Source organism: Talpa occidentalis, unplaced genomic scaffold (assembly GCF_014898055.3).
Source record: "Talpa occidentalis isolate TD23 unplaced genomic scaffold, MPIMG_talOcc4v2.1 talOcc4.16, whole genome shotgun sequence".
Lineage (NCBI taxonomy): Eukaryota > Metazoa > Chordata > Mammalia > Eulipotyphla > Talpidae > Talpa > Talpa occidentalis.
This window is the reverse complement of record NW_023601653.1, coordinates 9,697,673-9,723,961: the sequence shown is the minus strand read 5'-3', so window position 1 is coordinate 9,723,961 and position 26,289 is coordinate 9,697,673. Positions and strand designations below refer to the sequence as shown.

The 26,289-nt window shown below is 43.4% G+C and overlaps 1 long non-coding RNA gene across 8 annotated transcripts in view; it reads right to left on the bottom strand.

Annotated features, from left to right (window-relative positions):
- LOC119247335 (uncharacterized) overlaps window positions 1-26,289 on the bottom strand; it is a 76,085-nt gene that overhangs the window by 45,841 nt on the left and 3,955 nt on the right. For 7 of the 8 annotated variants that reach the window (XR_008552149.1, XR_008552144.1, XR_008552146.1 and 4 more), the window contains 3 exons: window positions 24,203-24,334; window positions 16,794-16,887; window positions 15,012-15,134 (listed from right to left, as the gene is read on the bottom strand). This is a non-coding gene — a long non-coding RNA (uncharacterized LOC119247335). The remainder of the gene's footprint in view (window positions 1-15,011; window positions 15,135-16,793; window positions 16,888-24,202; window positions 24,335-26,289) is intronic. The other variant, XR_005125718.1, reaches the window with a different exon arrangement.

Here is a 26,289-nt window from a genome sequence, read left to right as displayed (position 1 = left end):
CAGAGGGCCGGGGACGACTCCGTGAACTGTTTACTCCCCTAGGCTGTCATGTCTGTCTCACAGGCAGCCATCACCAGAGCCTTTTCTCCCCACTGCCACCTTGCCTATTTCTGCTGCATTCTTAAGCTCAATTCAGATGTCAGTTCCTCTAGCAAAGCATCCTTGTCACTCTCTGTCGTGGGGCCAAGGCTGAGGCAGGGGCCGTCTTGTGCTCATCGCCATCTGAGGAGCCCTACCCAGGCCAGGCTGGGAGAGCTCTCCGGCCCACCTCTGCCACTGGACGCGCAGTGCCATGAAAGACACAGGACAGCAGTCGTGAAATAAAGCCCATTGTTTGAAGACACAGGTTGTGGAGGATGTGTTTCTGCAGCATATTCTAGTCTACCCTGACTGATGCACCCCAAAAATTTCTTGAGAGGAAGTGGGGAGAGACTAAGTATTTCTCTGACATTAAAGACATGAGACATGCAGACAGCAAACAGCAATGCTTCCAGTCCTGCAGAGGAATGAAAACTAACGGGAGAAAATGAAACCAAGAACAAGGCAGGCAGGCAGAGTGGGGGGACAAGCACTGATCCCTGGCTCTAAGAAGCGTCCCTGAGGCCCAACTAAATCCTGTTTCCCGCAGTTATGTGAACTTATAAAGCCTCGGGCTGCTTCTCAGGGAATATAACAAGACGTTCAAATCACACTGGCCAAATCCCAGAAAAGCTTCAAAAACATCAGAATCAGAACTAGAATAAGCCTCAAAGACCAGTCCTCTGAGAAAAAAGTGATCCTTTTCTTCCTTAAAGGAGCCCGGCATCCTTTAAGATTATTAAAAGGCTATTCAAGAGGCACCCACATCCTGATCCTCAAGAACCAGCCCCACTGCCAGTGCGGCTCTGCCAGTCTCCATCTCGCTGAGAAATGAGCATGTGAGGACCCCATTTCTGAGGCCCTTTTCAGGACCTCCTGCTATGAGGGTCACAGAAGAGTGTGAGCACACCAGAAGTCCATTTTTATGTTGAAAAGAGGTGGGCGGAAGTGTGGAGGAGATGTGGGCTCTGGGTGGTGGGAAACCGGCCCTCCAGCCCCAAGCAGAGGTGGGGCAAAGGGAAGGAGCTGCAGGAAGCCTCATGCAAATGAGCCCTGGAGGGAGGGGGCAGCATAGGGGAAGGGGCCTGAGAGTTTGCTGGTGGGAGCTAACGGTCACTCTGGGCTTCCGGGCACTCTTTGAATCTTTACAAAACAGGAATGCACTGAGAAAGAGGCCTGGGAATCAAATGGGAAAACCCCAGCTCCCAAGGAACACAGGGAAGACAAGCTCCCCAAATCCTTTTGTCATTTAGGGTTTTTCCCACTCCCAGCCGTAGCCCACACTCCACTGGCTTCCCTGCTAGCATCACTCCCCCCCCCTCCCCCCCCCCTCGCACCCACAGGCAGTCTTGTGGGTGCAGATGGTGCCTTGGCCACAGCCACGGAGGCCACAAGGAGGTCAGCCATCTTTTTATTTTCTTTCAGTCACTTGAGTAGCTTCTAGCAATGGAAGCTGACAGTAAGAATTTTTTAAGGTCTGGCTTCTTCCCCTTAACTTTGGGTTTGTGAGATGTGTCCTTGTGGCACATATCGGAGGCGGTTCATTTCCATTGCTGGGTAGTATTCCAGCCTGTGACCGCCACAGCCTGCCTGTCCATCCACAGCAGACGGACGCTTCGGTTGTTCCCAGACTGGAGCATTTACATGCTCTGATGAACATTCCCACACACGTCTCCTGATGTTGGGGGCTCACTTTTATTTTTTAAGGATTTATTTATTTATTTATTTAGACAAGAACCCGGGTACGGGCCAGATGCGCAGGAGGGTGAGAGGATTCACCAGAGACAGAGCGGGGAACAGGCAGACTGACGAAATACACTGCTGAGGGGAGCAGCAGGCACGACAGGAGAGGTCTGCTGCGCCATGGGGGATTCTCACTGGCCAGCCGGGATCAAATCTGCGCTGCAGAGACTGCGGAGCTTTACAGCGCGACCAGGGGAGGCCTGGGGACTCACTTTTTAAGGATATACCCATGTGAACACAAACGCTAAAACCTTGAATAAGGCTATTTCCAACAGAAGAAAAAACGGCAAATATTTTCCAAAGTGCATGTAGCAATTTTCACTTTTCGGGGCGGCGTGTAAGCTCTTCTTGTTTCCACCCTTTCTCTCTCCCTCACCTATTTTCCACAGGCTTCCAGTTTTGGTCACTGAGGCATGCACATACTCTCATGGGTGAAGCAGAAAGCACAGTCCTTGGGGCAGCTCTTTGGTCAAACCCTCATGTTTCTGGTGGCTCCTGCAGTCCCAAGGCAGGGCCAGCTCTGTCGCTCTGACTAGAGTCCAGCCCTTCCTGAGCACTGAGGGTAAAAGGGAGCTGCCCAGAGGGTCCAGCTGACGCCCAGAGGGAGGACGGGCAAGGGAAGGTAGAATCGGACCCCAGGAACTAGACTAGGATTGGGGGCATCTGCATCCTCTCTCTGCTTGACCAACAGTTAGCTCTGTCCTTGGGAACACCAATTAGCCTCCCTGTCTCACTTGAGAGCGGTATTAAGAACCCCCATAACTCCTAGATGGGGTTACTTCTGGGCATCACAAAATGATAAGAAAGTTATCAGAAAAGAATCCTAAAATGCATGTCACGTTGTGGTTTGTATTACTTCCTCATTTTACTAATTAGAGTAATATTCCAAGCCACCTCTTCTTTTTTCCCCTCCTATCTACAACCTTTCTGTGATGGATGCTTTACTTCTGACTTCTCCCCAAAGCCTAGCCAGAGCCTCCAGGACTTCAAGCAGGGGAAGAAAGTCATTTTTATAAAAAGAAGACAGTGTAGATGTCTACTCTGGAGAAGTGTTAATACCCAAAGAGGGGGCCTCCCTGGTGGCACAGGGGTTAAGTCTCAGCACTATCAAGCTATCCCCAGTCAGAGATGATTCACATGGGGCAGCAGACCTCACCTGTCTAGCCCACTGCACTCCTCAGCAGTGTACTTCAGAAGATCTGCCTGTTCTGCTCCCCACTGTCTCTGGTGAATCCCCGCACCTCTGGCCTACACCCCATTCTTGTATGCATAAATAAATAAAATAAATCTTTAAAAAAATACCCAAAGTAGTTCAAATCACCACTCTCAAGTGATGATTGGAACCCCCTAGTTCCAGCCTGTGAGTAACAGTGTCACATGTTCAGACATTCTGGACATCCTGGGAATGGATAACCCACAGGGGTTCTCCAGAAGATGCCACCATGATGGGGTGCAGGAGGGCAAGTACATTTTGACACTTAGGAAGTGCCAGACACTACGTTTGACACATTTGAACCAGGCTTTAGGTTCAACGCAATATACAGGTTCATATACAAGTTCAATGCAATCCTCATCAAAATCCCAACAGCATTCTTCACTGGGCTAGAACATTCATGAAATCTGTTTGAACTACAAAAGACACCGAATAGCAAAACAATCCAGAGGAAAAAAAGCAAAAAGTGGAGTTTCATGCTCCCCAACTTCAAATTATACTATAAAGTGATAGTAATCAAAACACCATAGTAGTAAAATAAAACAGACATGTAAATCAATGGACCAGAACTCAAGAGTACAGAAATAAATCCACATATATATGAACAAATTCATGACAAAGGAACCAACAACATACTATGGAGAAAGGAAAACCCCCTTCAACAAATGGTATTTGGAAATTTGACAACCACATGTAAAAGAATGAACAAAGCCCCAATTACCATATACAAAAACTCATTCAACTTGGATGATGAAAGACTTGGATGAAACCCTGAAACCATAAAATACACGGAAAACAGAGGTGGTACAGTCCTTGAGCTTTAGAGGTGTGTTTGGAGACCTGGCTTCAAAATTAAACAATTGGAACTACAGCAAACTAAAAAGCTTCTGCATAGCAAAAGAAACTATCATCAAAAAATGAAGACATCCTGGTGACCGGGAGAAGATACCTGCACAACATATGTCTGACAAGGGATTAATATCCAAAATACTTATGTAAGAACCAATAAAACAACAAACAACAAAACTGAACAAATGGGCAGAGTATCTAAATAGATACTTCTCTAAAGACAGACAGATGGCCAGCAGTCAACTGAAAAGATCTTCACCTCTTCTTAGGAAATGCAAATCAAATCAAAACAATAATGAGATATCACCTGACATGAGAATAGCTATTATCCAAAAGACAAGAAATAACTGTCACAGAGGATGCGGAGAACAGGGAACATTTATTCACTGTTGGTAGGGATATAAATTGGTGCAGCAACTCTGGAAAGCAGTGTTGTGATTCCTCAAAAAATTAAAATTCCATCTGATCCATTTACCCCACTCTTGTATTTGGTGCCAAATACAAAAACACTAAATCAAAGAGATAAATGCATATTTTTATTGCAGTGTTATTTACTATGGCCAAGAGCTGGAAACAACCAGTGGACAGATGATTGGATAAAGGAGACGTGATATATACACACAGTGATTCTACTCGGCTATTAAAAAAAGACGAAATCCTGCCAACACAACAACATGGATGGACCTGAAGGGTTTCATGCTTAACGAAGTCAGAAGGAGAAAGACAAGCACCATATGCTTTCTCTCATATGCGGTATAGAGAGGATCCAAACAAATGAACTAAATGAAATACGAATAAAATAAAACAAAAGCAAACCCTTAGCATATAACATCAAATTAGTGGTGGGCCTCCCTGGTGGCGCAGGGGTTAGTCTCAGCGCTATGAAGCTATCACCAGCCACTGCAGCCTGAGTTCTTGCCGGCTGTTCCCCTCAGCAGTGTATCTCAGTAGATCTGCCTGCTCTGCTCCCTACTCTGTCTCTGGGAATCTTCTCACCCCCCCACATCCCCTCACTTCTGGCCTACACCCCAGTTCTCGTATGCATAAATGAATAAAGTAAGTCTTTTAAAAAATAAGACCAAGTTAGTGGTTGAAGGGGAAGGGGTGAGTGAAGTATATACACATACGGAGGACTGAAAATACAAGCGCAGAATTATACAGCCATAGAACGACTATTTAAAAAAAAAGTGGAAGAGCGGAAGGGGCTGGGCAGATTGACTAAACAGGGTCAATTATATGGTGAAGGGTGGATACAACTGAACTTTTAATGATAACCTTAATGCAGCATTTGTACTGATGTACATGTTAAATGTTTGTAATATTATAATGCAAAGTTACTTCAATAAAAATTATAATGAAACAGGCTTTATTGTTATAATTTTCCACTGGGGGAAACTGAGTCTTAAAACAACAAAGCTACCCCAGATCACTTAGCTAGCCAGCTGCAGTCTGCTGCAAACACAGGTCAGTCGCGGCCCCAGAGCTGAGGGCCCCACGGCAGCGGGTGTAGGCCGCATCTGGAGCCCACGCTGCCAGATGGGAAACTTCACAAACCCCAGTCAACACTGAAGATAAAGACTCTACCCATAAAAGTCTATCAAAAGCAGGGAAGGGGAAAGCCTAGAGCAGTTTCCAGTTCTGGTCCTTGCTGAGGCTGGATGGAATTTCCTGCCCTTGGAGGCCTTGAGACGCCCCCCAAACCCTCCTGACATTGACCTTTCTTTTTTCCCTGCTGGCAGAGTAGATAATCACATGAACCCCAATGAAGGCAGAAACACATCAAGGCTGTTCTTTTCCCTCCCACTTTTCTAAATCCGTCCTGGAAGCCCCAACGAGATCCGTGAGGTCTCAGCACCAGCGACAACGCTGCAGCCACACAGATAACGCTTCCAACTGTGCCTTCTGCTTGGTAACACCCTACAGAGAACACACCACACTTGCTCCCAGCTGCACAGGCACATGGGAAAAGCTTGGACCTGGCACCAGAGCAGAGTTCAAATTCTGGCTCCGCAGACGTGAGGGGCAGCCGCACACGAGTTCCCTCAACAGTAAAATGGGGGGCATGACACTGCCCTTTATAACAGTGAGTCAGGGCTGCTGTAACAAATTCCACAGACTGGACAACTTAAAACAGAAAAGATTATTTTCTTTTCTGGAAAATAATTGACAGTTCTGGAAGCTCGAAGTTAAAATCAAGATGATAGCGAGGGGGGTGGGGTCTCTTCTGAGGCCTCTCTCCTCAGCTCGCAGGTGCCTCCTCTCACTGTGTCCCCCTGTCACCTCACAAGGACACGGTCACGGTGGTTAGGGCCCACTATACTGTCATTTTAACTCTCATTATCCCTTGGACATCCCTGTCTTGGTACCGTGAGGTAGTAGCGGTTGGGCCTGAACATATAAATTCGTGTGGGGACACAACTGAGCCCAGAGCACCATCGTAGGTTGTTTTTTAATGACCTTAGAAGATGAACCAGCTCAGAAAAGGTGTAAATAGGAGGTTGAGCCTCAAGGCTCAGCCCAGCCGTGCCACTGGCCCTGGGAACCAGCAACAGCAGTTCTTTTTCTGAATAAGACTAGATGTGGGAGCTGTTTCTCAGCAAACTCATCTGGAAAGTTCAATGCTGTGTTTATATTAGATTGCCACATCTAGTATGTTAAGCAAATTTGATCCTAAATTCCTCTACTTTATAGCTGGGTTGTATTTGAAAATATACTGCTTCATTTTATATCTTAAAAACATTTCGACTGTGTTACCTACAGGACACGGTAAATTGTTTAAAAAAAAAAAAAAAAAGAAATGTGACTATATTGTAACCTAAAAGAATTCTGAATGTCTCAAGTGTTTACGCTAATGATGCACCTTTAATTTGGGATACTTTTAAAAGGGTCTTTTGTTTGTAATTATCATTGACGAGCTTGGTAATAAAATTTGTTTATGTCACCAAAAGAAATGTGACTTTAATTTGAACCTCAGATTTTCAGGACCAATTCTTTACTCATATAAATGGGGTGATTATCCTAGACATTCGGCCTCTGCCATGGAGACCCAAGGTCCCAGAGCCCTGTGGTCCTTGCACAAGAGACCTGAGCTCCGGGAGGGGTGCAGGTGGCAGAGGCAGCTGGCTCATCCCTAAAAGAGGGACTTCACCCCTTCCAGCCTTGAGACTCCTGTTGATCAGCAGGGACTCCTCGGAGCCTGGGATTTGGCCCCTACCACCCCACAGAGCCCAATTCAGGCCCCACGCTCAACTGTGCCAGCTCCCGGAGAGCTCTGGATCCTACCCGAGTGGTCATCGGCCTCCAGTGCCAGCGTGTGAAAGAGGCCACTTTACATTTGATACAAAGCATCAGCCGGTCTCATTCACGGTGCCCGGAACATGCTAGGCTCCGGACGTAGGGCTGGAAAGTGGCACTTCAGCACAAACTCCCTTTCCTGCCTCCTCTCCTCCTCCCATCGCAAAGCTTTCACAGGCGGGGAGGAACATGCAGTGGCTTGTCTTTTCCGCCCCTCATTTCCCCAGATGTCAAGAGAGGTTGTTCTGGGGAACTGCTCAGAAAAGCCCTATTCTCCTCGCTCCCCCCTCACCTGCCAAAGGCCTGCAGGTGCTTGGGAGGCAGAGATGTGCCAGGAAGTGCTGGGCCATTCATGGTGGTCGAGAAGTGGCCTCCTCTGGGCCAAGTTCTGCCCTTGGCAGCTCCCTCCTCAGGCCTGGTTCTCATGAGCAGTACCCGTCTGCTCACGCCTCAAATCCAAGCCCCTACCCTCCACTTCACACAAATGCAGGTGACCCCATGACCAGGATCTCCCTTGGATCTGTACTTCCTCTCTGACAAAGCCCTGCTTGCTTGAATCACCAACGCTCGGGGAAGTTTGAGGCCAGAGATGAGAGGCCGAGACTGATGTTATTGCCCAAAGTGCTCTTTTCATGGATGGAGAAATTCAGGTGGAGGCAGGAGAGGTGCACAGGTCCAGAGAGTCTCAACCCTGGCTGCATTTAGAGTCACTTGGGGGAATTTTAAAATGAAATCCGGATTTGTGGTCTGGGGTGATCTCTTTCAACCCACTTGTTTTACACACTAGGAACGCTGAGGTCTTGCCAGAAAAGACTTTTTGAGAATGAATCTTGTCCCGTCCAACTGTCTGACAGGCAGGAAAGAGACCCAGAGAGGTGGAGTTGCCTCACCCGTGGCTCCACAGCTCTCAAGGGATATACTGTCGTATTTCAGGCCATTTGTTTTTCAATGGTCTCAAAATGGTGCCACATCTGTCATATCTAGTTCTGTTTTTCTAAAACTCAGCTTTAAGTCCACATGTTTTCCTACTGCTCAAGAAATAACATCTACATTTCTTATCATTGCACCCAAGCCCCTGACGAGGCCTGGTCCCCCCGCACCCCTGTGGAAGTACCCCCCCTGCACCGGGGTCCTAGCTCTAGAGGCCTTTGCTCTTCTGTGTCCTTCACATCACAGGTCAAGGACATACACTCACCTGGCTACTCTGGACCTCAGAGTACCCCAAGTTCACCTCAGGGCTGCGCAAGCCTCTCCCTTAGGTCCATCTTTATGGAAAAAGAGTGTTGCCGGCATGGGTCCCCCAGGCCTTTCTCACTTTTGTCAGAAAACTTCTCATTGTTGCTCTAATTTGAAACTTTTTTTTAAAGAAAAAACACTATCTTTGTCTGGGCTGTTATCACAGATTGCTGTAAGACTGGGTGACGTAGAAACAGAAACACTCCTCACAGTTCTGGAGAAGGGAAGCCTGAGATCAAGGGGCCAGCATGGTGGGTTCTGGCGAGAAGCCCTCTTTGGGGTTGAAGCCCTCGTTGTGTTCTCAGGAGGTGGAGAGAATGAGAGAGCCCCCTGGGGTCCCTTAGACAAGGGCGCTAATCCCATTCACGAGGGCTCTAACTACAGGCACACCCCGGCCCCCAGGTCCTACCTCCAGCATCATCACACTGGGAGTTCAGATTTCAACTATGAACAGAGGGAGGGATACAACGTTTAGTACCCAACAGGTACTAATGATTTTGATTAACTCATCACATGCCTGTTAGTTTCAATCAGCGCCAAATCAGCCCCACTGACCTACGGGGCAGCCCACCTTTCTCTAGGGCTCTCTGCAAGGAGAGCTTTGGAGGACAGGAACCAGGCCGCTGGTCTCTATCGGTCTCTGACTCCGAGCTGCGGGCACACCGGGATGCTACAGCATGTGCCACTCCTGCTGAGTCTCGTCTCTGTGGGACTTCACCTCCCACCTTCTTGACTCCCCTCCCCCCATTCCCTGTTCTTCCCTGTTACCCAGCTGTACCAGCCAAGAACACGCAAGGCCCTGCGACCTCCCACTGCTCCCTGTGCCTGGACCACTGACATTCTCAAGGGTTCTTCCCTTCCTCCCTTGAGTTTCTGGTCAAATGTCAACACATCAGTGACATTGTCCTTGTACTTTGTATCTAAAGTAGCTCCTCGCCTTCTTTCTGCCATCACTTTTCATTTTAGCACCTGCTCCCCCACCCCACGACCCTTTAGTTTCTGTGTTTACCTGTTTGTTTAGTCAATTTCCTAGGGGCCACAGCAGCCAGGACTACATCTGTCTTATTTCCAGCTATATCCCAAGTGCCGGGAAGGGTGCCTGCCAGAGTCCTCACTCAATAATCTTCCATTGCAAACCTTCAGACATGTATCAGTTTTTTCGGGTAATTTTTTAATCATATGAACAGGCTAATGAAGGAAGAGGCACTTCAGTATGTGACAAAACCCACAACTGGCCTGAATGTGTTTCCTGTAGAGATTCAATTAGTTCCCCAGGTTCTCTGGTGTCCTGTCCAAACTGACCAGACCAAACTTGACAAGACCAACTGACTTTGAAAAAAAAGCCAATTTCTTCCAAATGTGAGATTATTTCCTAGAGTTCACACAGCACAAATTGCTGTAGTTGTCTTATCTTGCTTCTACTCTTTAGTTCCATGTTATATGCTATTTATTTTTCCATTAAAAAGCAATCATTTTTCAGACTTAAAATTTTAGTCCAACACATTGATCATTAGAAAAGTATCTTGTCACTGTGGCCAAACCTTTTCTAAAAGCATCTCTATTGGCTTTCTCTGCAACTTGCAAAAAAAAAAAAAAAGTGGTTAGGAAACACTGGGGGCTAGAATTCAGCCACAGCCAAGTCGCTCTCTCTTAAAAAAACTTGGAGTGCCAGTTGTATAGGCCTGTCCATTGTTTAAAAAAAAAAAAAAAGTTTTAACCCCAGGGTGGAAAAACTAACATTGTCACTAGGATATGAAGAAACCATGGTGAAGAACTAGACCCAGCGAGGCTCCTCAGAATGGCCCGCGGCATCTGCTCCGAGGGCCTTTATCAGCAGCCTTGTATGTTCTATTCAAGACTCTCTGAACGATTGTTGGCATGATGTAGACAAATTGACGCAAATTAGTTTAGCACGGGCTATGCAAAGTTTAAGCTTGTTGAGCAACACACGTGGACCACATAGCAACAGCTCCCAACGCCATGCAAAAGGTGCTGGATGCAAAGTACTAGCTGCCCCAACTCTCCTCTTCCTGAGGAACGGAATTTGCTAGTCGCTGGTGGAGACTAGGGGAGGGCTGGGACAGGGGTTAGCAAGCTGGCAACAGAGGCCAGAGCCCCCGCACTGACCCCAAAGGCCAGTGATGGTTGAGAAGAGGCCCTCCTTAAAGTGCCGCTGGTGTGGACTAAAATCTACTGCCTGTTATTTCACAGCCACAAATCCTCAAAGGACTGGCCCCAAAGATTAAGGGGATTCCGCCACTTTGCTCTTTACTTTTGGTTCAAATATTTCGAGACAATTCCTTTGGGGGCTGTGTCACACAGACCACCTAGAGGGGCCTTCCAATTGTATTTACAGTAATTTAATTACAGCGGGAGCGCTTCAGAAGGCAGGATTGACCAAGATCGATACTATAGGTGCCGCTGGCAGTTTTAATCTGTTAAATCAACAGAGAAATGGTAAAAATAAAGCCACTCCAGAGTCTGGAAACCACTTCAGAGGCGTTTTCCTTTTCTTTTTTTAGGATAGGTTGGGAGGGTGAGGGAGACATTTTCCTGGGGTCCACAGGTTTCCCACTTTTGTTCATGTCATTTTATCCTCCATGTACACAATAGATCTATCCGCTCTCAATTACAAACACACGCACATGCACTAGCACACATGGCCACTTGGCTGTGGTGCGTTTTTAATGTGTGTGTTTAACTGTTTCTCTGGATAGTCCTTCCAGAGCTTGATAGCACTGGAGCTTCTGCAGAGAAATAAGGGTGTCATGATGGGAAACAAACTTACTTTTAACCTCATTCCTTTACTTCTGTTCTCCTACTTCCCACAAAACATTTTTACAGCAAATATTTAAGAGTTTTTCAATGAACCCATTAGGTAATTTTTCTTGCAAATATTAAATCACAAAAGTCAGCCATCTGTAAACAACTTAGACTGTGTGGCTACCTAGTTACCAAACCGTGGTCAGTGTCTTTTGCTTGAGAGGTCTCAGTCTTCCTATCAGTAACATGGGAGGGAGCCAACAGACTCCTTCTTAAGGTCCCTTCCTGCCTGTAAACAGAGTCTAAAAGCAGGGTGTGCCGCTACTGCCACCTAGCAGTCCCCCTGGGGCTATGTGGGTTCAGCTTTTCTTGGGCATTTATCTTGAAAGTGGTTCAGGGACTCATTCAAATACAGAGATGTCACTGATACGGCATCCTGCAGCCTGTATGTGCTTCCTGGAGCAGGAGTGAGTATAAATAAATTTTTAGATATTGAAAAAAAATGTTCTGGGCCTGTGAAATTTGACTTACAGTAAAACTCTCCTTGCAATTCAGTGGCTTCAAGGGCCTTAGGGGACATGCCTGGGCTTCTCAAGAGGACAGACATTTGTGTTTCTACTGTTTGCAGGACATTTGTGTTTCTACTGGGCAGGGAGGGGTGTGTGGGTATGGGTGTGTGTGTGGGGGGGGGGAGAGAGAGAGAGAGAGAGAGAGAGAGAGAGAGAGAGAGAGAGAGAGAGAGAGAGAGGGGGGAGATAAAGAGGCAGGAATTTGGAGTCACTCAGTTCAGACACTAACCGTAGAAATAAAGAAAAAGACCTCTGGGAGATACATTCCCAATTAGCCTTTGCATCTCCAACAACTGGCATAGTTCTGTGCAGACCAGCAACTTCATCAATGCTTGTTTTCAGTGAATGAAAGAAGGAAGGAAGTCCCTTGGTTACAAGGGCATTTTGATCCCTCAGTCTCTATTTCCCTGGCTGCAAAATGGATATGAAAGCCCTTGCCCCCGACTGTGAGGGCCCACATCTACAAGGGGTAATGCTTTTGTCAAGTGGGAAATACTGGAAAAGGAGGTAGGGTTAAGGGAATCTCTACAGTTTGAGACTCATCAACCATTTCTTTTCATGAATAAGAAAGAGATTCTTCACTTCCCAAATTGATATTTCCATTTAAGAACTAGAAATTATTTCCTGCCATATAGTCTGTTTACTTGACTAATTAAAAAGATATTGTAGAAATGACCCAAATTAAAACACAATGTGAAGCACACACAGTGTTCTCTCCACCTTTCCCAATCCTGCCCCTTCCTGCAAGTGAATAGGTGTGCTGTTTTTACTTCATCTCCATATTTCCATATATGTAAATTGAAAGAGTTGAATTAAATAAACTAAAGTCTCTTCCTTATTCAAAGGGACACAGGCATTCCTGTGTTCATTGCAGTGCTATTTACAATAGCCAAGCTCTGGAAGCAACCTAAGTGCCCAAAGACAGGAGAAATGTCATTAGAAAAATATCATATATCGTCACAATGGAATATTACTCAGCTATAAAATATATGAATTCTTGCCATCTGCGACAACATGGATATATCTGGAGGGGATTACGCCAAGATGAATAAGTCAGAAAGAAACAAATAGATGGTTTTGCCCATATTTGTATACAGAGAAAAAAGTCAGACAACACCAAACCAAAAACCAACTGTAGGAATCTGATTCTAAAACTGAGGCTAACAGGGGGAAGGGGATGTTGGAGAGAAAAAGGGGACGGGGCACAGCTGACTGTGGTGCGGAAGTGGTGGGTGTGGTATGGCCAAGTGCACCTCAAGGGGAAGCCTATATTCTGAATCGTGTTGATTGTAAACCCATATTACCTTAATGTTAAAAAACTAACAAATTGAAAGGACTGTAACTAGGAATGCTCTGCAGCAAGGTCACCACGGTGAACCTAAAGCTGGAACAAAACCGTGGAATGGTGCCACCTGATGGTGATGCACTGAATTATCGCAAATGTTTCAAGACTAAAAGTTTAGTATTTTAGTATTTAAGTATTAACTACAACCTAATGAACTTACACATACTTACAGTGGAAATTTATTACAGTGCCAAGGTAAACAGATTATTTCCCCCTCAAAATAACAACAGCTGTCATTTATGCAGTCTTTCAGTGCCAAGTAAATCCTCACGCCTTACTCAGCGTTCTTTGATTATCTCCACCTCACAGCTGAGGGCGCCAGTATTTCAATGAGGTGAGAACTTGCCCCAAGTCACACAGAGGGAAGGCAGCTGAGGTAGAACACGAGCCAGTCCTTTCTGACCCCAAGCATATTCTACAGCAGGTATATTCTACAGTGTTGATTTCCTTGCTTCCGATTAGGAAAGTACTTAACATTTTGGTAAAAAGTACAAAGAACAAAAATAACTTGAAATTTTACAAGCAAAATAAAATCATTAAACATTTTGTACATACTTATCCAGTATTGTTAATGCTTATACTTGTACATCTATTTGTCAAAACCAAAGATCTCCTTTTTTTTAATTCATTCCTTTATCCTATTAATTCAGCAAATGCGTACTTTGTGCCAGGTAGAGACACAATGATTTCAAAACACAACATGATCACCACCCTCGTGATGCTAACAGTCTAGAAGAACCATAAAAGCATTCCTGAGATACAAAGGAGAACAATTCCAGAAGAGGTGACAAAGGACGCTCATCTGCCCCAGGGACAGAGAGCAGGTCCTTGAGGTGATGCTTGGAAAGCTAAGGCGAGTTCCCGCACCTTTTCTCCCCACACAATCCTCATCAACTTGACAAGCAATTATTGGCTTCGCCACCAGGAAGGCCTGCCCGCTCCACTCTCCTGCCTCTGCTCAGGTAGGCCCGAGGCCAGGCCCGTACATCCTTCCCTAAGACCATGAAAGTGGGACCGAGTCTGTTTTCATATTGCAGCACCCCCATATCCACAGGTCGTTCCTTTGGGACCTCCTCTCTCGACCTCAGGAAAAGCGTCTCCCCACAAACACTGCACTTGCACTACTGACGGAGTCAGGTATCCAGCACCCGTGGTTGCTGCGCCTCCTGGGGAACAGCCTGAGTCTACAGTTTTCAGCTGAGATCCTGGTGTCCATTCCTGGGATCAGCAATTGCACCACCAATTCTCAATCCTAACTGCACAGAAACATCGCCTGAGCTTTGCTCCTCACCCCAGAGACCCTGATTTAAGTGGTCGGGGCAATGCCTGAGTCTCAGGAATTTTAAATGTCTGCCTCACCAAGCAAGCAGACAACCACGCCATTCCAGGTGTTTCTAATGCATTTAAACTGTTTATGTACTTCTTTCTCCCTTACTCTTCAAATTCTTTCTGATGGCCTGACAACTCTGACAACTCCATTTCTTTGTAAGTTGGTGGCATGCCTCTCCTCTTGCCCCCAGAGGTAAGTGATCTCTGCGGCTTCCTTCACTTTCTTTGCTTTTACATTTGTTTCTCTGGCATCACGCAAAGTTCTGAAGCTTCAGCTATCTCCATTGCCGGTCTCCTTCCCACACCGAGACTCACATTTTATTCTCCTCCTGTAAATCGATACCTGGACATCCAATAAGACCTTCAGAACCATCACTTCAGACTATAAAATGTCTCCGTCCTGTATTAGTCTCCCAACATGGATGTAACAAATCACCACACACTTAATTGCCTAAAACCACACAAATTTATAAGCTTACAGCTCTAGAGGACTAAAACGCCTAAAGTCTAAACATCAGTCTTACTAGGTTAAAATCAAGATGCCAGGACCGCGTTTCTTATGGAAGCTCCAAGAGAAATTTTTCTTTCTTACCTTTTCTGGATCCTGGTGCGTCCGGCATTCCTCGGCTCGGCTCCTCTCCACCTGGCAGCAGCACTAAGTCTCCCCTGTCTCCTCCTTCCTATTTATCGAGCGTTGTGATTATATTGGCTCCACCTGTGTAATCCAAGTCCCATTTTAAAGGGCTGATTAGTGCTCCGATTCCACCTGCACCCTTAACGCTCCCCTGTCTTATAACAACATACTCAGTTTCTGGAGCTAAGGATGTGGACATCTTTGGAGGCCATCATTCTGCCTGCCAGAGTCACCTCTTTCTCCCAACTTCATGGCTTTCATCCTAGTGATGTTTGCCATTATTTCTCATCTAAATTATTGATATTAGCCTCATAGTTTGAGCTCCCTTCTCTCACTCCATCTCTCTTAAAGTGAGCTAAAAAAAAATCAGTCTGTCCAAAGACAGTTTAAATAATGCTATTATCTTCAAAAATATTCAGCGTATCCCTACATAATTGCTTCAGTAGTATTTCATAAAATAATGAACATTTACGGAAACTTTCCCTTTGTTTTCTTAGCCAATTTCACCCTCTCTCCCCCCTTCCCAGGGGTAGGCACACCAAGACTTTCGGGTGATCTTTGTGTGTGTAACATTATACACTTCCAGCATGGATATGCATCTGTAGCAACAGATAGGATGTTCTGGCTATGGTGTTTTTTATTTTTAACATCAATGATATCCTACTATTTGTATATTTCTGCAAGTTGTGTTTCTCACCCCACAATGCTTTTAGAAGCTCAACTTGTTCATAAATAGCGATTTAGTTCATTCTTTTAATTGCTGTCTAGATTGAAGTATGCAAATATGCTACATTTTAATTTTTGAAATGTTTTTTAGTGGATAATTTAATGACATGATTCAGAAATGACGGTTATATCAAATAGTACACCTTGAGGTCCTCTTGCTCCACCTTTACTCCTATCTGCCCCTTTTCCACCCCATCGCTTAGAAATGAGTTTCTTGTGTATCACTCCAGAACTTCATTATGCAAACACAAGTGTAACCCCCTCAAATTGGAGCCTCTGGGGCAACAAGACCTCAACTGGGAAAGGCTGTGCACATGCCCTAGAGCCTTGGCAGGGTCCATTTATCAATCCTGTCATGGTAAGAGTTGAGTTACCTGCTCAAATAGAGCGATGGCGGTGGGGACGTATGCACCGGGGAACTCCCACATTTCCCTATACTGTTGAGTTTGAGAAACACCGTGCAAGAGAAAGGAAAAGGGTACTAACAAGAGCAAGAAAAGATCACATGTAAAAATCAACAGTCCATACTTTAGCAGCTGTCCTGACAGGAGGCCTTCAAACCTCACCTCATGGCCATAAAACTAACATCCAGAGATTATCATACTTCAAAGACCAGAACCCCGGAAAGAGAGATGTTTATATGCATCAATCAAGTAACCTACAAGCAAAGAATCCAAATCATCTTTGAGAACTGGAAAAGAGAACTTATGACTTAATGTTGAATGAGCAGGAAAGATTTAGTTTTGAGTCTGTGGTGTTTCTCAAACTCAGCAGTCTAGGGCAATGTGGGAGTTCCCTGGTCCACCGGCACCCACTGTCATGGCTCTACTTGAAAGCAGGTAACTCATCTCTCAACATGACAAGACTGATCAGTCGATGCGCTCCCCCCACCCCTTGCTCTCACCTCTCCTCTTCCCCCTCTGGCTACCTCAGTTCTATAATCAATTTTCTAGGGTTATTTCTTAAGTTTGGCTTTATCTGCTCCTTTGTTTAGTTTCTCTATATTCCACTTACAGGAGACACCACCTGGTATTTTTCTTTCTCCTTCTGGCTTTATTTTGCTCAGTGTAATCCTTCCAGCTCCATCCCTGTTGCCACAAATGGAACACTACACAGCAATCGAAAAGGCATCTAAATTTTGAATCATAGTTAGAAATACCTTCCCTACTCCCCAAAACTTCACTTTCCTCTAGTACTTTTGTGAAGAAAGGACCCACTACCCCCTCAAAGGACGACCCACTTCCCACAACACCGTTATCCTAAAAAAGCATCTTACTCCACCAACTGAAGATGCCATCTTTATCATACAGAAAGCTAACAATTTATGTGACTCTTCTGGACTTTCCATTTTAGTTCATAGGTCTGTGTCTATTTATCCACACTTTTTATTACTGATACTTCAAAATTATTTCATCTAGTTCTTCAAATTATTTTTAGAGTTCTGCAATCTATCTTCTTTTTTAATTTTTTCTAGCTCCTTAGTATTTTTTCATAACTTGTATTTTACATAAAATAAATATACATAATTGTATTTTTATTATGTATTTGTGCTTTTTCCTTGATTTTTCGTCTATTGCACAGAGTTACTCTCGGCTGATCTGGGTTGACCATACGCTTACCTCTAGAGCTACTGACCCTTATCAACCACTGGAATTTATTCACTAAAGATAAACGTTCTGTCACCAATGAGTTTTTCACAGCAGGCCATGTCAGTCTGTCAGCATTGTAGTAATAATCCTTTTTTATAATCTACACCTGGTTTCCGTGGTGCATGAGGTAAAAGGGAGTTTCAACAGTTAAAATGTGCCTACGAGATCAGCACACTCTAAGAACCTGTCCAGGAGACTTGGGCTTCCTGCCAAGGTGATTCTCATGTACCCTGTGGTGGTTTTTGATCTAGACACAATTCCTGGGTTACCAGACCCAAGAGTAGGGCAACAAAGAAGCCTACACCTAAAATGTGGGCACTCTTCCATGCAATCTTTTTGATGTTGCCCAGTTGCATCCTCTGTAATCAAGAGGTACAGTGAGTGTAGACTGAGTCTTACGAGTCCATTCAGCAATGGGACAAGATAAATACAGGTTTAGAAAGTGGTTTACCTGATTTATTGACCTTTTTCCTAAAGAGAATTTTAGAAAGAGTTGATTATACTATTTTTGTTTTCTAACTCCTTTCCTGCTTTTAAATTCCTTACTTCTGCTCTAATATATTTTTTTGTTCATCCTTAATTTCTATTCCAGATACTTATTTTGTTCCTTAATCATTTCTTATGTAAGTATTCAACATTCCATCTGCTTTTGCTATATCTTATGGGCTCTGATATGTAATGTTTTCATTATTGGTACTTTCCAAAAATACTTCAATGTCTGTTTGCAGTTCCCTTTTTGATCTACACTGCTAAAGAGTTTTAACCTTGCCAGGCAGAAGGGTCTTTTTGTTTAGTAATTTTCCTAAAAACAATTTCAGTTTTATTATAATGTGATCAGATGATGTTGCTTGTATTAATTCTGCTTTTTGGAATTTATTGAGAAATTTCTTGTGGTCTAAAAGATAGCTATTTCTTGTTAAGTTTCATGTGATCTTGAAAAGCAGGTGTATTCTTTATCAGAGTCCAAAGTACTGCATTGTTTTTCTAGTCATTTTATGTAATTGTTGAATTAAAGTAATCTGTTTCTATTTATTCATCTTGTATCTTTTATAATTTTTGTTTAATGTAAGTTGTTATTTACTGTATAAAGATGCATATGCATTAAGTGTTCAGAATAAATTTTTCTATGAATTGTACTGGTATTTTTCTTCTACTGGAATTCTATGTCTGATAAGATGATTAAAAAGCATCTTTTGTTTGCCTTTGTCTAGTATATATTTGCTTTCTTTTTTCCCCCATATTTTTAGTTCATACCTTTCTGAATGGCTTGGTTTAAAGGGCAACTTTTATGGATAGCATAGAATATTTTGTTTTATGTAAATATTTTTAAAAAGTCATTGAAGAACACAAGCTACAACAGGAATGAACCTTGCAAACATTATGCTAAGTGACGAAGTCAGATACAAACGGCCATATATCCTATTGTTCCACTTACATGAAATTTCCAGAAGAGGTAGACCAAAATAAGCCAATCCGTATTGACAGAAAACAGACTAGGCTTAGGCTTAGGGCTGGATGCCTACTGGCGATACCTGGGGGGCTTCTTTTTGGTGTGATGAAAACGCTCAAATGGTATAGTGGTGATGGTTACACAACTCTGTGTATATACTTTAAACATCCCACTGAATTGTATACTTTAAATACATAGATGATATCTCAATAAAGCTATTATTGGAGGAGCCATGTGTGGCTGGAATCGCTCCCCTCAGCCAGGCTGCACTTAGTTCTTCAGCACTCAGTTCTTTCAACCCCATTACTGCTTCCAGGATTTGGTGCAAGCTGGGTGCTAGGAAAATGTCTGGTGAAGTTTTGATGGCAAATGCTCTGCCTGATAACTCCACTGTTCAAGTTCTGTTGTGAGTCATAGAAAACCTGGTCAACCTCCTTAGGCTGGACAGATTCCAAAACAATACATGTGCATCATTCAAATGTGATATTTATTTGGTTTTCATGAAACTTAAAGCAGTTATCCTGATTACACTGAATTGCTCTTTGATGGAAAATGTCTAATTTATGAAACTACAGATTTAAAATCTAAGGTAATGTGGATTATTGTTAGAATCTTTAACTTCCTTGGGAAATTATTTGAAGTATTTTTCGATGAGAACCACTATTTGCCATAATTTAAACAAATTATTGCTCTATGTATAGGAAGACAAACATGGTACTCTTGAGGTGCCATTTTTGAGTTTACACTAAAAAATTGTAACTACTGTCAGGTGTTGAGTTCATAAGGCAGCTGTGTTCATTTTTACTATTGAACTTTGATTAGCGAGCTTTTTTTGAGTTAGTAAATGCTTTCTGAGTTCTACCTGATTTATTTTACTTTTACCCAAATGGGTCACACAGCTTTAAAATCTACTATTTATGGAAACTGATGTTTTATTAAAAACCCTGGCCAATACATGTGTAAATTATGGTTGTCCCACAGTGGGATAAGTCACCTCGGCATTTAGAAGCAGTGAGAGGCTCAACTATCAAGCTTATTTAATGACAATAAATCGGATCTTCACTTTCATAACAGGTAGAGATAGTGCCTTCATCTAGGGAGAGGAAAAGTTCATATTACTTGATACACTTGAATACTATCAGTGATCAATAAGTACTACTGTGTCTGTAAAATTTTCTCTTGAAATTGTGATTTTTAATGAACTTTTTAATGACAAATGTAAAATATGTAATTGTCAAAGCATTTTAAGCTAAACTGTCTAAAATGTGATTTGAGACATTTTCATTTGTTTGTATTATGGATAGTAGGCAATCTGTTTGAGATGCTGGGTCTTATCACCCGCTGTTGTATTTGTAAACAGAGACAAATGTCGCTTTAGGATGCAATTTTTTTTTTTATAGAGGCATGTTTTATTTATTTATTTGTTTGTTTGTTTGTTTGTTTTGTTTATACATGCACTGGGTACAGTCAGAAGCGCGGGAGGGTGAGAGAATTCACCAGAGCCAGAGCGGGGAGCAGAACAGGCAGAAGGACCGAAGTACACTGATGAGGGGAGCAGCGGGCAGCAGGAGAGGTCTGCGCACCATGTGGGACCCTCCTCTGGTGGCCGGGGAGCAGCTGGGGATCGAACCGGCGCCGCAGAGGCCACGGGCAGCTTCTCAACCCAACGCTCAACCGCTGCGCCACCGGGGAGGCCCTAGGATGCAATTTTTAATTGAGAAAAGATTATGGATGTGAAACAATGTTTTCCAAGACAAACTTGTTTGCTTTGTAGTATTATATTTAAAAATGTTTTAAAATGTGTTTTTATAGCCTAAAAACGTTGCATAGGTGTCCCTTCTTCCCCTTCCCCACTCCCCTATTCTTTTCCTTTTGTTCCCCTTTATGAGAATCAGTCCAAGGACACTAGGAGGAGCTGGAAAAGAGGCTTCCACAGCAGAGAGAAGGGGCAGCATGGGGGAGCTGTTTACTTGGAGTGGAAGCAGTAGAGGAACTCAGCCCCAGTGGGGTGAAGGGGATTTCAGCACAGGATGGTGGCTCCCATGGTGCTGAAGCTAATCCAATGTTATATCACAATTTAAAAAAAAAAATTGCCCCTTCTGGAAATTTCACATAAATGAAACCACACATTATACAGTCGCTTGCATGTGGCTTCACAGGTGGGAATGGTACTGAGGAATGTTGGCGCATGTTACTGATCTTATGTATGACATGAACTGGCAGAGGCCAGCTATTTAGGAGGAATAGCTAGAGATTATGAAGAACAGAACATCAACCTAAGCCTAATTAATGAAAATCAGGACATCAGAGTAAGTCTGATAGAGAGTTATGGAAAAGACCATGTCAGAATAAGCTCAATGTAACTACTAACCAATTGAAAAACTGCTCTGTTCACTGAAAGTAGAATGATGGATAACAACTGTAGCTCTAGCAGCTCTGACGCCCGCCTGTGACTATGCAGGTGTTTCTCACAAACCTTTTCCCTCTGAAAAGAAGCAACAGAAGCTCTCTGCCTGCCTGTATCTTTGCAGGTGTCTCTCTTTTCTTTTCTCCTTTTCCTAATAAACCTGTCCTTTTAAAATGTAAAAAAAAAAAAAAAAAAAAGGGCCTCCCTGGTGGTACAGGGGGTTGAAACACAGCCACTAAAGCATGGGTTCGCTCCCCGGCCAGGGAGATACCCACATGGTACAGCAGACCTCTCCTGTCTCACCTGCTGCTCCCCTCAGCAGTGTGTTTCAGTCGGTCTGCCTGTTCTGTTCCTCACTCTGTCTCTGGTGATCCTCTCACCGTCAGTGCCTCTGGCCTGTACCCCAGTTCTTGTATGTATAAATAAACAAACATTTAAATAAAATAAATGTAAAAAATAAAAACCTATAGCTTTAGTTCCAGGTAAACAGCTAAAAATCCACTATAGCTTTTGAGTCACTTGTGAATTATCTGCATGCATTTTGGTATCTTTTTGCTCAGTAATAGTCCACATTATACAGATCTGGAAAAAGAAACCCCAAAAAGTTAAGAAACCGACCAAAGTGGCAGTTAAACCCTGGCAGTTACGGCACCTGGACTTTGATGTGCCATAGTAGACTGCCTGCCTCGTCACAGCATCCTGACACTTAGACTTAATTTACTCAAGACTCCAGGAACCCTGAGAGAGGGAGAGGGGCATAATTAAGGCCAGAGGCCAGCTGAGCTAGCGGGTTAGAGGCCGAATTTTTCATAAGCATAACGGCACGGACGGCTGTGTCTTGCTCAAATTTTGTCACTCCTGATCTCCATCCTCCTAGGACGCTACAGGCAGTGGGATTACTGGCCTATTTTGGGACTATTAACTAGTACAGAGGCTCTGAAAAGCTAATTAATCTCTTGGCAAATAAATAATTAGACCCCATGTAAGGATGTGAGCTTAAGGCAAGGAAGGAAAATAGGTCAAGCGGTCACTAATAACAATTTTTAGCTTGGAACTTTAGCTCAAGGAGAGATTAACATTGACAATTGCACTTTGGTGAAGGGTTGGAAACTATTTCCCTCATGTTCAATGTGAGTCTAGCGGGCAGATTTCAAGAGGTGCCCTAAACCAGGGTTCCCCTCCTCAAATTCATCTGCCTTTGCCTCGTGTTTATTATCAGTGTTTCATGTTGGGAGAAATCCATCTACCCTGGTTTCAAAAACTTGATTTAAGATTTAAGATGGTAGGTTCCTCAAGTTTTTTCTGTACCTATAAAAGAGAGAGCATACCCTTTGGAATACATACAAGCTTTGTCTAAATCACAGGCCAGCAATTGTTTCCAAACACAGGTCAAACTTAGAGGCTTTCTTACCACAGCTGACACAAACCACAGAGAGACAATATTGTGTTCTGTGAGCATATGGAAAACGTTTACTCAGTAAGTCTCCCAACTCATGGTAAACATACGTGTTCTCTCAAATTGACTATCGCAAAATGACAAAGTCCTTATGGTCAGCTTTGGGATGCTCTACTCTGTCCTTCTCAAAAGTTCCAACTTGCCCAGCTTCACCAATCCCTATTCAATTCTTTACCATTCACCATTTGGGGTCTCTAATAAACCTATATTCTATTAAAAATAGAGCAGTATTCTATCAAAACACCTGTACTATTCCAATCCAATCATGAATTTTATTAAAATCAATTATTTACTTTTCATAACTGGAGTCCCTCCTTTTTGGAATTCTTGGGAGAGAATGTCACTTTCAGTGTACACACTGTATAGCCTGCACTATCTCTTCTGTCCATGGAAGGGTTACAGAGGGAATGCAGAAAAATGTAGGCTATACTAAGCTTGAGAAAATTCTAAGTCATGGAGACAAATGAGGCAGACCTTCAGTGGCTGAAAGATGACCAAACTAAGCACAACAGAAGGAAGACGAGAGAATCAACGATTATAGGCTGACCCAGATCCAGCATAGGAGAGTTGGGGTGACTTGTAGAGCTGGAAACAGAACTGACTAATGCCAAAGAAGAACTTGAACTCAGAACTTAAAAATGGGGGTTAAGTTACATGAAATTTCTTTTTAACAATTCAGTGTGGCTGAGGAGGAAGAGCTACGTGGAAAGACTAGTCATAATGGAACCCCTGATAGGAACAAGCAAATTGAAAATGACTTTATGAAAAATCTGAAAGTGTAACTGGTTGACCCCCAAAGACATACCAGATAGGAAATGCCTGTCACAGTTTTCTTTTTTTTCAGACACTGAATTTTTTTAAGAAGTCTTTTTGTTTCTTTTTTCTTTTTTTTACTTTTAAAAGGTCAGGTTTATTAGGAAAAGGAGAAAGAAAAAGAGAGGCACCTGCATAGCCACAGGCAGGCAAGCTACCAAGAATTCTTTCTTAAGCCCATATTTAATTCTCTTTTATAACATATGTACAACTGTCCAAAAATAAATATACTACGTAAAAATCTAAGTATATTTTATACTCCCTTGGCCTCTTCTCCATCTCTCTCCCCTAGATTATAATTACTTTGCTTTGTCAGTTGGTCTATTTTGTTTCTTTATATTCCTCATATAGATGAAATCATCCAATATTTGTCTTTATATTCTGGCTTGCTTCCCTTAGAATCACCCCCACAAATTTCCTTCCATCTTGCTGTAAATGGTAACATCTTTCCTCACAATGATTCAATAAAATTTCACTATTTTCGGAAATGTTACCTTGGCAGAGTCCCTAAGTCAAGCAACTTCAAGGAAACAAAGACAACAGTAGCTGCTGATGCTGGGAAAGTTGGTATATAAACCAACCTGGCTTACTAAGGCCTTATCAGCAGAGAAACTGCTCGATGGCAGGCAGATGAAGTTTCATACTCACCCAGGCAACGGTGACACTGAATTCCGCTGGTGAAACGGGAAGTTTTCCAGGTATTATGCAGTCTTCTCCAAGGGCCTCATGGGAGAAACCTGGGGCACTTAAGCAAAATGAAGACTTTGAGCATCACTGCCACTAGAGAAACAGAAAATTAGAAAGTCCATCAAAACCAGGTCTTCTGAGCACTGATGGGTGAGAGCAAGGGTGGACGTTTGCTTCCACGATCCACAGAGAACTTTGTCTACTGTGGCAGATTATTGGTGACTTCGAATAGCGAAACTAGTAGCATGATCTCTTCTCTCCAACGAATGCACCTGTATCTGTCAGATCTATAAATCACTTGATGAGGTTACAAATGTATGTGCACATTTTAAATCATTCTAGTTTATTCCCTCTCATCTTCATTCCCTTCCCCTAGTTCTAAAGGAGAACAGTCACTTGCTTCTAAGAGGCAGCACTTTATGGTAATTTCAGTAATACAACCTGAGCTTCAAGATGTTCAATTTGCTCTCAGGTTTCTGTCTAATTGCTCACCACATCTGACCACAGTTGGCTACTTTCTGTTCTCAAATGCCCTTACTGCTACAGGGTATCTTCATGAACCTCATTTGTACAACTAACATGTTCCATACAAAAATTCATTTTTGAAACTCAATTATATTTCCCCAATTATGACCCTTTAGAGGTGTTTTATCTCCATTGGTGATTAATCATCAGTAGGTAGTGACTTTCAACCTCAGTTTTAAGTTACTCCACTATAAACTAAGTAGCTCCTCATTGGTAAATAAACCTATCTATGCACTATGAATTCTGTTGCTACACAAGAAGGAAAGGACAATATCTTTTATAATGTGAATTATCTGCTCATATTTTTCTTTTTTAGAGTTAACATTTAATAGTACGTGAGTTACTGTTATCTTCATATTCATTGTGCCAGGTGGATTGATCTCATCTGAATCTCTTCCATTTCAATATTTTTTTTTTTTAGAGGCATGCTTTATTTATTTATTTATTTATTTGTTTGTCTGTTTTGTTTATACATGCACTGGGTACAGTCAGAAGTTCGGGAGGGTGAGAGAATTCACCAGAGCCAGAGCGGGGAGCAGAACAGGCAGAAGGACCGAAATACACTGCTGAGGGGAGCAGCGGGCGGCAGGAGAGGTCTGCGCGCCATGTGGGACCCTCCTCTGGTGGCCGGGGAGCAGCCGGGGATCGAACCGGCGCCACAGAGGCCGCGGGCAGCTTCGCAACCCAGCGCTCAACCACTGCTCCACCAGGGAGGCCCCTCAATATATTTTTAAAGTTAGCCTTTAATTTATATAGTTAAATTGCCTTAAGTGTATCCTCCCATGCGTTTTGAGACAATACATTGTCACAATCAAGTTACAGAACAGTTCCATTATTCCCTCAAATTTCTCAAGACCTTTTATGTCAACTCCTCCAAGCCACAGGTGATTACTGATGTTTTCTTTCCTTCTAGCTTTGCCTTTTCCAGAATGTTATATGGCATCAGAAGACTTTTGAGTCTTGCATCTTTCCCCTGAGAAAAACACACTTGAGATTGTTTGTTGATCAATAGTTTGTTTCTTCTATTGCTGAACAAATTCCACTGTATGTATATGCCACCATTTGCTTATCCATTCACCAATTAAAGGGCACTGAGATTACTTCTAGTTTGGGCTATTACAAAATGTGTCCATGTTTTTGTGTGAACGTGTTTTCATTTCTCTTGGCTACATATCTGGGAATGGGGTTGCTAGGTCACACAGTAAGTATATGTTTAACTTTGTTTTTTTTTAAAAATTTATTTATTTACTCATACAAGAGCTGGGGTACAGGCCAGAGATGCGGGGGGTGAGAGGATTCACCAGAGACAGAGTGGGGAACAGAACAGGACAGACTGGTTGAAATAACACTGCTAGGGTGAGCAGCGGGCGAGGCAGGAGCGGTCTGCTTCGCCATGTGGGTAGCTCCCTGGCCGGCTGGGGATCGAACTTGTGCAGCAGAGGCTGCGGATTGCTTCATAGTGCTGTGCTTAGCCCCTTGCGCCACCAGGGAGGCCCCTATGTTTAACTTTGTAAGAAATTCCC